Source organism: Mobula hypostoma, chromosome 3 (assembly GCF_963921235.1).
Source record: "Mobula hypostoma chromosome 3, sMobHyp1.1, whole genome shotgun sequence".
NCBI lineage: Eukaryota > Metazoa > Chordata > Chondrichthyes > Myliobatiformes > Myliobatidae > Mobula > Mobula hypostoma.
In genome coordinates this window covers 206,538,665-206,555,851 of record NC_086099.1, presented here as the reverse complement: position 1 = coordinate 206,555,851, position 17,187 = coordinate 206,538,665, and the positions used below count along the sequence as shown (strand labels likewise).

The window sequence follows — 17,187 nt, the reverse complement described above, 5'->3', positions numbered from 1 at the left end:
TATTTATCCTCTCCCCACACAAGACGACTGCAAGAATCTTGACTCGCTGGGCTTATTACAACATTGATGTCACTGCAGCTCACAATCTGCCTGCATGAATAAAATTAATTTAATCAATGTGGCAAGAGGAGAAATATTTTAGATTGGAATATAAATGCACAGTGCCGCCGAACACTGTAAAAGACAACCATTTGTAGAATAGTCTGATAACTATAAAGACCCGTAAGTGTTTCAAAGTTGAGTTTAACTCAAGTTTATTACCACATGCACAAGTATACACTCAGTGGCCACTTTATTAGGTACACCTGCTCGTTAATGCAAATATCTGATCAGCCAGTGACGTGGCAGCAACTCAAAGCATAAAAGCAAGCAGATGTGGTCACGAGGTTCAATAGTTGTTCAGAACAAACATCAAAATGGGGAAGAAATGTGACCTAACGGTTTCTGATTGTGGAATGATTGTTAGTGCCACATGGGGTGATTTGAGTACCTCTGAGACTGCTGACCTCCTGGGAGTTTCAAGCACAACAGTCTCTAGAGTTTACAAGAGAGTGGTGCGATAAACAGAAAAAACATATAGTGAGCACCATTTCTGTGAGCCCTGATGAAGGGTCTTGTCTCAAAATGTCGACTGTTTACTCTGTTCCACAGATGCTGCCTGGCCTGCTGAGTTCCTCCAGCATTATGTGTGTGTTGCTTGGATTTCCAGTATCTGCAGACTTTCTCGTCTTTGTAATGATAAACGTACAAGGAGAATGGCCGGACTGGTTCAAGCTGGTTCAAGGAATAACCACACATTACAACCGTGGTGTGCAGAAGAGCATCTCAGAATGTACAACACATTAAACCTTGAAGTGGATGGGCAAAATACCATGAACATACACTTAGTGGCCACTTTATTAGGTACAGGAGATACCTCACAAAATGGCTACTGAGTACTTACACAGAGGTGCAATGAAACAGGAAAAGGGGCAATAAATCTACTGGGTGTTTTTATAGACCCCCCCCCCCAATAGTAAAAGGGATATCGAGGAGCAGATAGGGAGGCAGATTCTGGAATGGTGCAATAATAATAGGGTTGTTGTGATAGGAGATTTTAACTTTCCTAGTATTGTTTGGCATCTCCTTAGTGCAAGGGGTTTAGATGGGGTAGAGTTTGTTACGTGTGTTCAGGAAGGTTTCCTGACGCACTATGTAGATAAGCCAACTAGAGGAGAGGCTGTACTTGGTCTGGTATTAGGAAATGAACCTGGTCAGGTGTCAGATCTCTTGGTGGGAGAGCATTTTGGAGGTAGTGACCACAACTCTATCTCCTTCACCAAAGTATTGGACAGGGATAGGAGCAGACAATTTGGGAAAACATTTAATTGGGGTAGGGGGAAATATGATACGGTACCATTAGGCAGAAACTTGGAAGCATAAATTGGAAACAGATGATCTCAGGGAAATGCATGGCAGAGATGTGGCATATGTTCAGGGAACATTTGCATGGAGTTCTGCATAGGTATGTATCATTGAGGCATGGAAAGCACGGTAGAATTAAAGAACCATGGTGTACAAGGTATGTAGAAAATCCAGTTAAGAAGAAAAGAAAAGCTTACGAAAGGTCAAGAAACTGGGTACTGTAGAGCACTAGAAAATTACAAGGTTGCTAGGAAGGAGCTTAAAATGGAATTAGGAGAGCCAGAAGGGGCCATGAGAAGGCCTTGGTGAGCAGGATTAAAGAAAACCCCAAGGCATTCAACAAGTTTGTGAACAGTAAGAGGAACAGCCTTGTGAGAATAGGACCCAATCAGTTGCAATAGTGGAAAAGTATGCATGGAGTCGGAGGAGGTAGCGGAGGTACTTAATGAATACTTTGCTTCAGTATTCACCAGGGAAAAGACCTTGGCAATTGCAAGGATGACTTACAGTGGACTGAAGAGCTTGCGCATATAGACATTGAGAAAGAAGATGTGCTGGGGCTTTCCCCATCATGGGCGCAACCCAACCTACCATCTAGGACATCTTCAAGAGGTAGCACCTCAAGAAGGCTGCATCCATCACCATCCAAGTCATTCCCTTTTCTCATTATTACCATCGGGGAGGAGGTAAAATAGTCTGAAGACCCAGACTCAATGTTTCAAGAACAGCTTCTTCCCCTCTGCCATCAGATTTCTGAATGGTCCCAGTCGGAACCCATAAACACTACGTCATTATTCACACTAATTATTTTGTAATGAACAGTAATTTAATGTCTACGCACTGAATACTGCTGCAAAACAACAAATTTCACACCATATCACATGTAATGAACCTGATTCTGCTATTGATCTTGCTTTATCTACAGCCAACTGCCAACAAATTCTGTTTATATTTATGTAATGTTGACTCTATTTAAGTTGATTTGAATGCTGAATGTTTTGATGCCACACATTTGGATACATTGCGACCATAAATGTTATCAAGAGGTATGGGAAGAAAGTGGAAATCTGATACTGAGACAGTCTATGAGCAATGATTGCATTGAGTGTCAGAAGAGGCTCAAAGAAACATAGAAAACCTACAGCACAATACTGGCCCTTCGGCCCACAAAGCTGTGCTGAACATGTCCCTACCTTAGAACTACCTTGGTTTACCCACTGTCCTCTACTTTTCTAAGCTCCATGTATCCATCCAGAAGTCTCTTAAAAGACGCTATCGTTTCCTCCTCCACCACCACTGCCAGCAGCCCATTCCACGCACTCACCACTCTCTGTATAAAATACTTATCCCTGACATCTCCTCTGTACCTGCCTCCAAGCACCATAAAACTATGCCCTCCCATGCTAGCCATTTCAGCCCTGGGAAAAAGCCTCTGACTATCCACATGATCAAAGCCTCTCACTATCTTGTACACCTCTATCAGGTCACCTCTCATCCTCCGTCGCTCCAAGGATAAAAGGCCGAGTTCACTCAACCTATTCTCATAAGGCATGCTCCCCAATCCAGGCAACATCCTTGTAAATCTCCTCTGCACCCTTTCTATGGTTTCCACATCCTTCCTATAGTGAGGCGACCAGGACTGAGCACAGTACTCCAAGTGGGGTCTGACCAGGGTCCTATATAGTTGCAACATTACCTCTCGGCTCTTAAACTCAACCCCACGACTGATGAAGGCTAATGCTCCATATGCTTTCTTAACCACAGAGTCAACCTGCATAGCAACTTTGAGTGTCCTATGGACTCGGACCCCAAGATCCCTCTGATCCTCCACACTGCCAAGAGTCTTACCATTAGTACTATATTCTGCCAATAGGCCAAATAGCCTACTCCAGCTTCCATTTTGTATGCTTCAGTGGACAGGACAAGCAGCAGGTAAGTCAGTTCCACTCGAAGCTTCTTGTTTTAGAACCAAATTGACGGGACAAGGATATCCAGTGAATTCAGAAAAGAGATGAAAGGAAAGCTTGCAACTATGTCACAATTATTCTGGCTTGTAATTAGGAATAAAACACATAGAGGTTTCTTTTCAGTGAGTTCTGATGGTGAATATATTTTAAAAGATTGCTGTTAAGTGTTATGACTATGAGAGGATCAGTACAGTATTGTATTTTATCGTTAATAATGGGACTGTCTGGATTGGATCCCAGTGATTTGAGTTCAATGCAACATCACACCACAACACCTAGTTTCTGATTACTTCTCTCTGCAATATATTGGCCCTTTCTACAATGCAACAATTTAAATATTAACCAAAATGTAGGAAATATTTAGGACCCTGTAATCATTTGGATGTGCCTGAGACAGTAGGTATGGCCTCAGCTTTGACATCTGGGAAAGCCCAGGCTTTTTCATCTTCCTTAATCTCCTGCAGTGATGTCCTGGAACTAGGCTGATTGACCTCTGAGCACCACAACAATCTTCCTTTGTGTGAGGTAAAACTCCATTCTCTGGCATGTTTTTGCTTTGGAGTTCAGGTTTACCAGGACATCTTGAAGCTGCATTCAGATAAAATGCTACCTCAACGTCAAGGGCAGTCACTCACACCTCAACTCTGAAATTCTGCTCTTTGATCCATGGAGGAACCAAGGCTGTGATGAGATCTGAAAACCAAAATACTGGTATCTATCCAAGAATTTCATCTGATTTCAAAGTAAGAAAATAAAATGTCATCCTCTAATAAAATGCATAATAAAATTCCCAGACTTAGAACCCTAGAGAACTTGGCAGTGATCTGGTGCGTGTCGGGCTTTAACTCTGTGTCAGAGCAGATGCATTCATATTCCATTGACTTGAAGAGATAGTGCAATGAAGAATCTGAATTTCAGATGAGACTTTGAACCAAGTGCTGATTTTTTTTTCCTGAGTACACATTAAAGGTCACATGGTGTTATTCTGAAGGATAATGACATAGCTATGTGTTTTTTTGTTGCCTACACCTGAAAATTACCATATTGACTGTGGTGTACCTTGACACATGATGTGACTGTGATAGGTGCCATAAAAATGAAAGTCCTTCACTCCCTAGAAAATTCATGATGAAAGGACATGTAGTCAATGTGTTACTGGGCTTGGGATACGTGTTTGGATAGCACATTGAACGGGAAACGAAATGAGGGAAGAAAGTATAGAGGGATTTGTCAGGAAGTTCAGGTGAGGAGGAGTGAGAGGTGGTGCAAGGAGGTCAAGACTGGTAATAAAGACACATTAAACATAATTGTTCATTGCTGTGATGTTAATTTTATGAAATCCATGGATGAGACCACAGATACTGAATCACGAACAAAACCCTGGAAAATCTTCACAGATGAAATGGCATGGAGCCAAAATCTGTAAATTGGCACCTCAGGTTGGGGCCTTGCACCAGGACTGAGAGGGAAAAGGAACGATTACCTATAGCAGTATACAGGGTTGGAGGGGTGGTTAATGGGGCAAGAAGCTGGACACAGGCTGGTAGATGGTAGGTGGCATCAGGTGGGGAATGGTGATGGGCAGACGGGACCTGATGGGGAGATGTTGGGCTGGGTGGTTGGGGGGCAGGGAGAATGGGAGGGAAGGGAGATGTATGGGGAAACAGGAGGAAAGAACAAAGCAGAAAGAAAACTGGGTGGCAGGTGAGTGAGTGGGGAAAGGGAATGACAGGGATGAGATGCCAGACCTAACTCTGGAAATGCAATATTCACACCATTGGGGTGTAAACTGCCCAAGCCGAATATGAGATATTCTTCCAATTTGAGTTTGGGCTCTCCACAGCAATGATGAAGACTTAGGATAAGCAAGTTAGTTTTGAAGCGGGAAGTAAAGTGAAAATGACATGCCACTGGAACCCTGAAATGTCCATTGTGGACAGAGCGTAGGTTCTCTGCAGATGGTTGCCTAGTCAATGTTTGGTTTCATAAGGTGAGCACTGAGGGGAGTAGACCAGGTTGGAGGAGGTGCTGGTGAACTTTGGTCTCATCTGGAAGGGCTATTTAGGTCCCTGGATGGTGATAGAGGGGAGGTGGTATTTGTAGTGGAAAATACCAGTGGACAGGGATGGGTGGGTAGGTAAGAATGAGTTCATGAGGAAATCCCAAAGATAGTGGTCCCTGCGGAAAGCAAAAAGGAAGAGAAGATGTGTCTGCTGGTGGGATTGAAATGGAGCAGAAAAGAATGGCAGAGGATGATGTGTTAGGAGCAGGGACTGATAGAGTGTTGATATTGCTGTTCTGCCTGGGGAGAGAGGGTTAGAGAAGTCATAAGGGAAAAGGGGGGAAATATGTGTGAAGTCTCCATCAACTCTGACAGACCGGAAACCACATTTCTGGATGGAGGAGGACATTTCAGAAACCCTAAAGAGCAAGCCTTATCTTGAGAACAGATGTGGATGGCATAGACAGATTATTTGAGAAAAAGGGAATGTATCATTACAGTAAGAACGGTGGGAGGAGATACACCAACGTTCTTCCTATCATCCTCCAGCCTCCATCTCATTCCCGATGTACTGCAATATAGAACAATAAAATACAGGGACACCTCCTGACCCTTTGGTGCATGATGCCTGTGCTGAACACAATGTGGAATTACATTAAACCTCTTTTGTCTATATAAGATCCGTATCTGACCATTCACTGTACTTCTGTGTGTCTATCTAACAGTCTCCACCATATCAGGTACCACCATTAATTACCCAGGTGGTACTGCTGCTGCTGTTCAGGTTGGGACCCAGCCAGATTCGAACTCAGGACCATCCGCCTCAAAGTCCAGTGGTGATGCCACTGCACCACCGGCCGGCTGGGTCCACTGCACCACCGGCCGGCTGGGTCCACTGCACCACCGACCGGCTGGGTCCACTGCACCACCGACCGGCTGGGTCCACTACACCACCTCACTCTTCTAAACTCCAGCAAGTATAGACCCAGAATTATCCAATACTCCTCATACGTTAACCCTTTCATTTCCGGGATCACTCTCAAGAACTTCCAGTGGACCTTCTCCAATGCTAGCACATCCTCTCCTAGGTAAGGGGCCCAAAACCACTCACAATACTCCATGTGCAGTCTGACAAATATCTTATAAAGCCTCAGCATTACATCCTTGCTTTTAGGAGATCAGAAGACACAAGACATAGGAGCAGAATTTAACCTCTCGTCCCATTGAGTCTGCTCCACAATTCCATCATGATTGGTTTATTATTCCTCTTTAAGACGATAAGACATCGGAGCAGAATTAGGTGATCTGGCCCTTAGAGTGTTCTCCAAAAAATATTCCGGTCCTCTTGAAATGAATACCAACATTGCAATTGCCTTTCTTACCCTTTGACTCAACCTAGAAGTTAACCTTCAAGGAATCCTGCACTAGGATGCCCAAGTTCCCTTGCACCTATGATTACTGAATTAACTCCCTGTTTAGAAAGCAGTCTACATCTTTATTCCTTCTACCAGAATGCATGTCCATACACTGATTTCTGTCTACCATTTCTTTACCCATTCTCCGAATATGTCAAAGTCGTGCAGACTCTCTACTTCCTCAACATTACCTGCTCTTTCCACCTAGCTTTGTATCGTCCACAAATAATAAAGTGTCATGGCTTGAAACTTTAAGATACAATTATTACCTCAACAGTTGCTATTTGACCTGATGATTTCCCCCAGCATTCTGTTTTTTTCACCCTCCAACGTTCCCTCCTGAAAATCAGACAAGCTGCAGAAGGAAGATTTCCCAAATTGTTGCCAGTTTTCACACCCACACAATCACTTCAGGCTGAGTGTTGTCTTATTCATTAATGTTGATTTGTAATTATGGTCCTGAAATCTTGTTTGGGGAATGTGTGAGTTGCAAACTGTTCACACACAACGAGAGTTATCAATTAGCGGTACTCGACTTGATTATTTGGCAAAGTATCCCAAGTTTACCTAAATGTTGCTGAAGCCAGTGCATTCTTCTCCCCTTAATGGAAGCCAAATAGCTCATTTATAAGGTGTGCGGTGGTGCATTAAATTTTGTAAAATATTAGATGAAAGTCTGAACAATTCCAAGTGACACTTTAACTCTTTGTGAGTTCACAGCATGAAGGTGCCTGTACAAGTTAAACAGTGGAGATCTGTTAAATGTTTGCTGATAGCAACTGGATTCTTTCTGGCCTCAGACAGCAGTACCAACAGGACGTCTGTTGATAAACTCATGAATTGCTTGAATAAAAGAAATCATGCTGCGTTAGTGGCACAAAAACAAAAGATCAAAATGTTTGTCTATCCCTGTGTATCTCGTTATGCTTGTGGATTTAACCCTTATTTGCTGAGGCACCTTTCCCTCAGTTCTTGGGACTTCACCTAGACTGGAGGAATTGCGATCGGTGCCTAGGACCCGGACCCCGGGTGGTTTCACGATCTGGAGATCCCCCAACAACAGCGACAATCAAGGGGAGACTACGAATCATGAGCCTTGAAATCTTTGTGGAAATCTTTGTAACTTACTATGTAGCATTTAGTGTAGTTTATTTGTGCCTTCTGTTTGATGATAATAAATTTGGCTTAAGTTACTCTGTTGTGCTTGTACGCTTACCACTACATCTCCTTGACACTCAAAATGTTCAGGTCATTTGTATCGGATCAACACACACCACTACATAAGGACAAGGTTTTTTAGATGGCAAAGTTAATCAACTGAAAGAAGCTTCTTTCACCCTTCATTCTTAATCCAGTCCCTCTCTTGGAAACCAAATATGTATTAAACCCATTTGTATCTAAGATGGCTTTGTCTACAGTTCTAATGCTTCAGATTAGGTTGTCACCTGATTTCCTCCTAATTAATTTCAATATCAAATTCATTTTTATCATATTACCAGGAGGAACTCAGCAGGTCAGACAGCATCTATGGAGGGGATAAACTGTAAATGTTTTGGGCCAGGACCCTTCGTCAGGACTGGTAAGGAAGGAGCCCAAAGCTGGAACAAGATGGTGGAGGAGAGGAAGGAGTATAAGCTGACAGGTGATAGGTGAAACCAGGTGGGTGGGGAGGCTAAGGAGAATGAAATAATAAACTAGGTGATAGGTAGAAGAGATAAAGAACTAAAGAAGAAGAAATAATCTGTTGGGAGAGAACAGACCTTTGCCACTTCTACCTATCCCCTCTTGGCTCTTACTTCATACCCACGCACCCACTTTCATCCTCATCTGCCCGTTTGTAGTCCTTCTACTTCCGCACCTTCTTATTCTGGCTTCTGGCCCCTTCCTTCCAGGCCGAAACATCAACTGTGTGTTCCCCTCTATAGATGCTGCTGGCCTGCTGAGTTCCTTCTGAACCTTGTTTGTGCTTCTTAAGATTTCCAGCAGCTACACAATCTCTTGTGTTTATCATATTACCAGTTCAATTCCTCTTCACATTCTAAATATTATCAGGAAGTTCATTTTAAAGGCTCAAGTGTTGGAAAGAAATAACTGAGGCAAACTCAGTTCGACACCATACTTATGGTGTCTATTTCAACTCGTACACAAAGCGAGAAAGAATGAACAGTAAGTTAAAATTAACTGGACATTATGTAACATCAGCACTGAGGCATGACATTTAAACTGCTCTTCCTCTGATGCTGGAGGATAAACAACAAACATCTCTCATCTTTATACACAGAAAATGCTAAAAACACGAGATTAGGCAGCAGCTGTCGAAAGAGAAACAGATTTAAAATGTCAGAATCAGGATTAATATCACCAGCATATGTCGTGAAATTTGTTAGCTTTGCAGCAACAGTACAATGCAATACATAATAACAGAAAAAACTGAATTACATTATGTATATATACAGTATATATGTTAAATTAAGTAAGTAGTGCCAAAAATAGAAATAAAAAAAGTAGCGAGGTAGTGTTCATGGGTTCAATGTCCATTCAGAAATTGGATGGCAAAGGGAAAGAAGCTGTTCCTGAATTGTTGAGTGTGTGCCTTCAGGCTTCTGTATCTCCTTCCTAATGGTAGCGATGAGAAGAGGGCCTATCCTGAGTGATGGGGGTCATTAATGATGGATGTCACCTTTGTGAGGCATTGTTCCTTGAAGATGTCCTGGATAGTATGGAGGCTAGTGCCCATGACTAAGTTTACAACTTTTTGCAGTTTACTTCGAACCTGTGCAGTAGCAACCCCAGCCCTGCTCCCACACCCATACCGGACTGTGATGCAGCCAGTGTGAATGGTCTCCATCATACACGTGTAGAAATTTGTGAGTGTCTTTGGTGACGTATCAAATCTCCTCAAGCTCCTAATGAAATATAGCCACTGTCGTGCTAACCTTCATCAGATGTCTCTCACCTGAAATGTTAATTCTGATTCTCACTCCACAGACACAATGTTTCCAGCATTTTCTGATTTTATATGTGGCACATGTCACCAGATTCAATTACTTTTTGTAAACTGCCATCTCAGAGTTAGTCAGTAGCTGATTAATCTGGGGTTGGAGATAATGATCCCTAGTCCTTTTGTCCCTCTCTAATAATCTGCCTCCTGGCACTTAACCCTGCAAGTGGCCAAAGTGCTACACCTGCCCGTTCACCTCCATTCAGGGCCCCAAAAAGCTCTCCCAGGTGAGGCAACACTAGGTTTTATTACTAAATATTTTTGATAATATTTTGTGTTAATATTACCATAATGCACCCCTCTGGGTCATGATGAAGGGTCTCATCCCGAAAAGTCCACTGTTTACTCTTTTCCATAGATGCTGCCTGCTCCGCTGAGCTCCTCCAGCATTTTGTGTGTGTTGCTTACATAACCTTAGTTCTTTCGTTTTTTTCTAATCCTCATACATATTAATTAGATAAAGAGGGGAATTGTGTTGTCACAGGAAAGCAGCATCCATCGAAAGACCCCCATGTCATGCATCGAAAGACCCCCATGTCATGCTCTCTTCTCACTGTTGCCATCAGGAAGAAGGTACAGGAGCCTCAGGACTCACACCACTCGGTTCAGGAATAGTTATTACCCCTCAGCCATCAGGCTCTTGAACCAAAGGGGATAACTTCACTCACCCATGATTGAAATGTTCCCATAACCTATGGACTCAATTTCAAGGACTCTTCATCTATGTGCTCACCATTTGTTGCTCATTTATTTATTATTTTTATGATTTCTATTTTTTTTATTTTTGTATTTGCACAGTTTTTTTGTCTTTTGCACACTGGTTGTCCACTCTATTGGTGTGGTCTTTTATTGATTCTATTACGATTATTGTGATTTATTGAATATGCCCCACAGGAAAATGAATCTCAGGGTTGTATATAGTGACATATATGTACTTTCAACTTGAACACTTGGATTTATTATAACATTGTCCAGGAGAAATTGCAGATAATACAGACTGGTGGTGTTGTGGGTCAGCACTGAAGCTTGCCTATGGATACAGCACAATATACCAAAGTTGCTGGTGAACGCAGCAGGCCAAGCAGCATCTATAGGAAGAGGCGCAGTCGACGTTTCAGGCCGAGACCCTTCGTCAGTCTTGACGAAGGGTCTCGGCCTGAAACATCGACTGCGCCTCTTCCTATAGATGCTGCTTGGCCTGCTGCGTTCACCAGCAACTTTGATGTATGTTGCTTGAATTTCCAGCATCTGCAGAATTCCTGTTGTTTACAGCACAATATAGATCAGTTGCAGACATGGATGGAGAAATGGCAGATGGAACCTAAACAACAGGAATTCTGCAGATGCTGGAAATTCAAGCAACACACATCAAAGTTGCTGGTGAACGCAGCAGGCCAGGCAGCATCTCTAGGAAGAGGTACAGTCGACGTTTCAGGCCGAGACCCTTCGTCAGCACTAACTGAAGGAGGAGCTAGTAAGAGATTTGAAAGCGGAAGGGGGAGATCCAAAACGATAGGAGAAGACAGGAGGGGGAGGGATGGAGCCAAGAGCTGGACAGGTGATTGGCAAAGGAGATACGAGAGGATCATGGGACAGGAGGTCCGGGGAGAAAGACAAGGGGGGGGGAACCCAGAGGATGGGCAAGGGGTGTAGTCAGAGGGCCAGAGGGAGAAAAAGGAGAGTGAGAGAAAGAACGTGTGTATAAAAATAAATAACAGATGGGGTATGAGGGGGAGGTGGGGCATTAGCGGAAGTTAAAGAAGTCAATGTTCATGCCATCAGGTTGGAGGTTACCCAGACGGAATATAAGGTGTTGTTCCTCCAACCTGAGTGTGGCTTCATCTTTACAGTAGAGGAGGCCGTGGATAGACATGTCAGAATGGGAATGGGATGTGGAATTAAAATGTGTGGCCACTGGGAGATCCTGCTTTCTCTGGTGGACAGAGCGTAGGTGTTCAGCAAAGCGGTCTCCCAGTCTGTGTCGGGTCTCGCCAATATATAGAAGGCCACATCGGGAGCACCGGACGCAGTATATCACCCCAGCCGACTCACAGGTGAAGTGTCGCCTCACCTGGAAGGGCTGTCTGGGGCCCTGAATGGTGGTAACTGAGGAAGTGTAAGGGCATGTGTAGCACTTGTTCCGCTTACAAGGATAAGTGCCAGGAGGGAGATCAGTGGGAAGGGATGGGGCGGGGGGTACGAATGGACAAGGGAGTCGCGTAGGGAGTGATCCCTGCGGAAAGCAGAGGGGGGGAGGGAAAGATATGCTTAGTGGTGGGATCCCGTTGGAGGTGGCGGAAGTTACGGAGAATAATATGTTGGACCCGGAGGCTGGTGGGGTGGTAGTTGAGGACCAGGGGAACCCTATTCCTAGTGGGGTGGCGGGAGGATGGAGTGAGAGCAGATGTACGTGAAATGGGGGAGATGCGTTTGAGAGCAGAGTTGATAGTGGAGGAAGGGAAGCCCTTTTCTTTAAAAAAGGAGGACATCTCCCTCGTCCTGGAATGAAAAGCCTCATCCTGAGAGCAGATGTGGCAGAGACAGAGGAATTGCGAGAAGGGGATGGCATTTTTGCAAGAGACAGGGTGAGAAGAGGAATAGTCCAGATAGCTGTGAGAATCAGTAGGCTTATAGTAGACATCAGTGGATAAGCTGTCTCCAGAGATAAGACAGAAAGATCTAGAAAGGGGAGGGAGGTGTCGGAAATGGACCAGGTAAACTTGAGGGCAGAGTGAAAGTTGGAGGCAAAGTTAATAAAGTCAACGAGCTCAGCATGCGTGCAGGAAGCAGCGCCAATGCAGTCATCGATGTAGCGAAGGAAAAGTGGGGGACAGATACCAGAATAGGCACAGAACATAGATTGTTCCACAAAGCCAACAAAATGGCAGGCATAGCTAGGACCCATACGGGTGCCCATAGCTACATCTTTAGTTTGGAGGAAGTGGGAGGAGTCAAAGGAGAAATTATTAAGAGTAAGGACTAATTCCGCTAGACGGAGCAGAGTGGTGGTAGAGGGGAACTGATTAGGGCTGGAATCCAAAAAGAAGCGGAGAGCTTTGAGACCTTCCTGATGGGGATGGAAGTATATAGGGACTGGACATCCATGGTGAAAATAAAGCGTTGGGGGCCAGGGAACTTAAAATCATCGAAAAGTTTAAGAGCGTGAGAAGTGTCACGAACATAGGTAGGAAGGGATTGAACAAGGGGGGATAAAACCGTGTCGAGGTATGCAGAAACGAGTTCAGTGGGGCAGGAGCAAGCTGAGACAATATGTCTGCCAGGACAGGCAGGTTTGCGGATCTTGGGTAGGAGGTAGAAACGGGAAGTGCGAGGTGTGGGAACTATAAGGTTGGTAGCAGTGGATGGGAGATCTCCCCCTCCCCCTCCCACTTTCAAATCTCTTACTAACTCTTCCTTCAGTTAGTCCTGACGAAGAGTCTTGGCCTGAAACGTCGACTGTACCTCTTCCTAGAGATGCTGCCTGGCCTGCTGTGTTCACCAGCAACTTTGATGTGTGTTAGATGGAACCTAATCCGGCCAAGGGTGAGGTGTTGCAGTTTGTGAGGTCAAATGTAAAAGGACAGTACCCTGTTAGTGGCAGGGTCCTTAACAATGGTGAACATAGGGATCTTAGGGTCAGGAGATAGCTCCCTGAAAATGATTGATAGGATGGTTGATAAAGCGTGCATTTAGTAGAATTTAGTTCAAGAGTCAGGAAGTTATGTTGTAGCTTTATAAAACTGTAGATGGGGGCCACATCCAGATGTGTGGATGGAAGAGTTTGCATGGTCTGTTTATACAGTTCTCCAGTGCACAAAGTACCAGGCCGAGCTCCTTCATCAAGACATCAGGGTTATCAGTAGTAATTGGTAGTAGTGCTACTGAGCACTCAGTCAGAGTTGCCAAGTTTTCTTATCCAATTGGCATAACTGGTCAGAAATGTTCTGTTGGACAAGCATTTTATTAATGAGATACTGTATATTGATTAGCAATAAATGTTATCAATATATAGAGCCATAGAACATTACAGCACAGAAACAGGCCTTTTGGTCCTTCTTGGCTGTGCCGAACCATTTTTCTGCCTAATCCCACTGACCTGCACCTGGACCATATCCCTCCATACACCTCTCATCCATGTACCTGTCCAAGTTTTTCTTAAATGTTAAAAGTGAGCCCGCATTTACCACTTCATCTGGCAGCTCATTCCACACTCCCACCACTCTCTGTGTGAAGAAGCCTCCGCTAATGTTCCCTTTAATCTTTTCCCCCTTCACCCTTATCCCATGTCCTCTGGTTTTTTTCTCCCCTTGCCTCAGTGGAAAAAGCCTGCTTGCATTCACTCTATCTATACCCATCATAATTCTATATACCTCTATCAAATCTCCCCTCATTCTTCTACGCTCCAGGGAATGAAGTCCTAACCTATTCAACCTTTCTCTGTAACTCAGTTTCTCAAGTCCCGGCAACATCCTTGTAAACCTTCTCTGCACTCCTTCAACCTTATTAATATCTTTCCTGTAATTTGGTGACCAAAACTACACACAATACTCCAAATTCAGCCTCACCAATGCTTTATACAACCTCACCATAACATTCCAACTCTTATACTCAATATTTTGATTAATAAAGGCCAATGTACCAAAAGCTCTCTTTACGACCCTATCTAGCTGTGATGCCACTTTTAGGGAATTTTGTATCTGTATTCCCAGATCCCTCTATTCTACTGCACTCCTCAGTGCCCTACCATTTACCTTGTATGTTCTACCTTGGTTTGTCCTTCCAAAGTGCAATACCTCACACTTGTCTGTATTAAACTCCATCTGCCATTTTTCAGCCCATTTTTCCAGCTGGTCCAAATCCCTCTACAGGCTTTGAAAACCTTCCTCACTGTCCACTTCACCTCCAGTCTTCGTATCATCAGCAAATTTGCTGATCCAATTTACCACATTATCATCCAGGTCATTGATATAGATGACAAATAACAATGGACCCAGCACTGATCCCTGTGGCACACCACTAGTCACAGGCCTCCAATCAGAGAAGCAATCCTCCACTACCACTCTGGCTTCTTCCATTGAGCCAATGTCTAATCCAATTTACTACCTCTCCATGTATACCTGGCGACTGAATTTTCCTAACTAACCTCCCATGCGGGACCTTGTCAAAGGCCTTACTGAAGTCCATGTAGACAACATCCACTGCCTTCCCTTCATCCACTTTCCTGGTAACCTCCTTGAAAAACTCTAATAGATTGGTTAAATATGACCTACCACGCACAAAGCCATGTTGACTTTCCCTAATAAGTCCTTGTCTATCCAAATACTTGTAGATCCTATCTCTTAGTACTCCTTCCAATAATTTACCTACAACCGATGTCAAACTTACCAGCTTATAATTTCCCAGATTACTTTTAGAGTCTTTTTTAAACAACGGAACAACATGAGCTACCCTCCAATCCTCCGGCACCTCACCCGTAGATACCGACATTTTAAATATATCTGCCAGGGCCCCTGAAATTTCAACACTAGTCTCCTTCAAGGTCCGAGGGAATACCCTGTCAGGTACTGGGGATTTATCTACTCTGATTTGCCTCAAGATAGCAAGTACCTCCTCCTCTTCAATCTGTAAAGGTTCCATGACCTCACTACTTGTTCGCCTTATTTCCATAGACTCCATACCAGTTTCCTTAGTAAATACAGACGCAAAATAAACACTTAAGATCCTCCCCATTTCTTTTGGTTTCATACATAGCCGACCACTCTGATCTTCAAGAGGACCAATTTTATCCCTTACTATCCTTTTGCTCTTAGTATACCTGTAGAAGCTCTTTAGATTATCCTTCAGCTTGACTGCCAAAGCAACCTCATGTCTTCTTTTAGCCCTTCTGATTTCTTTTTTAAGTATTTTTTTGCACTTTTTATACTCCTCAAGCACCTTATCTGCTCCCTGTTTCCTATACATGTCATACATCTCTCTCTTCTTCATTATCAGAGTTCCAACATCCCTTGAGAACCAAGGTTCCTTATTCTTATTCACTTTGCCTTTAATACTGACAGGAACATACAAACTCTGTACTCTCAAAATTTCTCCTTTGAAGGCTTACCACTTACCAATCACGTCCTTGCCAGAGAACAACCTGTCCCAATCCATACTTTTTAGATCCTTTCGCATTTCTTCAAATTTGGCCTTTTTCCAGTTTAGAACTTCAACCCGAGGACTAGATCTATCTTTATCCATGATCAAGTTGAAACTAATGGTGTTATGATCACTGGAACCAAAGTGTTCCCCTACACACACTTCCGTCACCTGTCCTAACTCGTTTCCTAATAGGAGATCTAATATTGCATCCTCTCTAGTTGGTACTCTATATATTGATTTAGAAAACTTTCCTGAACACATTTTACAAACTCTAACCCATCTAGACCTTTAATAGTATGGGAGTCCCAATCAGTATATGGAAAATTAAAAATCCCCTACTATCACAATGCAGATTTGCTCCTCCAATTCTCGCTGACTATTGGGTGGTCTATAATACAACCCCATTAATGTGGTCATACCTTTCCTGTTTCTCCACTCCACCCATATGGCCTAGGTAGACAAGCCCTCTAATATGTCCTGCCTGAGAACTGCTGTAACATTTTCCCTGAGTAGCAATGCCACCCCACCCCCCACCCTTCATACCTCTGCCTCTCTCACGTCTGAAATATCGGAACCCTGGAACATTAAGCTGCCAATCCTGTTCCTCCTGTAGTGAAGTTTCACTAATGGCTATAATGTCGTAATTCCATGTGTCAATCCATGCCCTCAGCTCGTCTGCCTTCCCCCTGATATTTCTTGCATTGAAATAGACACACCTCAGAATATTATTACCACCACACACAACCCTTCTATTTGTAAGTTTGCATGAACTTTTAACATCGTTTATTTTCACCCCCGCTCCACTATCTGCTCTGGCACTCTGGCTTCCATCCCCCTGCAAATCTAGTTTAAACCCTCCCCAGTAGCACTAACAAACCTCCCTGCAAGGATATTGGCCCTGTAGTTCAGGTATAACTCGTCTCTCTTGTACAGGTCCCACCTTACATTTTATTATGTAAGAGAGTGCCATGTTTCTTTTTCACATTTTGATTGTTCTAATGAAAGGTAGTCAAACTTAAACTGTTCGTTTCCACAAACATGGTTATGGAGAAGGATTAGACGAGTCCCCGTGTTAAAGACCAACATTGTGGTCAGGCCAATTTTGAGGGCATTAGATAAGAAATTTCAAATGTTAATTGGGAGAGGCTGTTTGCAGGTAAAGGTATGCCTGGTGGGGGGGAGGCCATTAAAAGTGAAATGGCATGAGTTCAAGGCCAACATGTCCATGGTAAAATGAAGGGCAAGGCTGGCAAGGGTGAG

The 17,187-nt window shown here is 43.6% G+C and overlaps 1 protein-coding gene across 2 annotated transcripts in view; it reads right to left on the bottom strand.

Moving 5' to 3' along the window:
• The window catches only part of ptprn2 (protein tyrosine phosphatase receptor type N2), a 1,069,199-nt gene that overhangs the window by 776,844 nt on the left and 275,168 nt on the right, over positions 1 to 17,187 (bottom strand). The window lies entirely within an intron of this gene.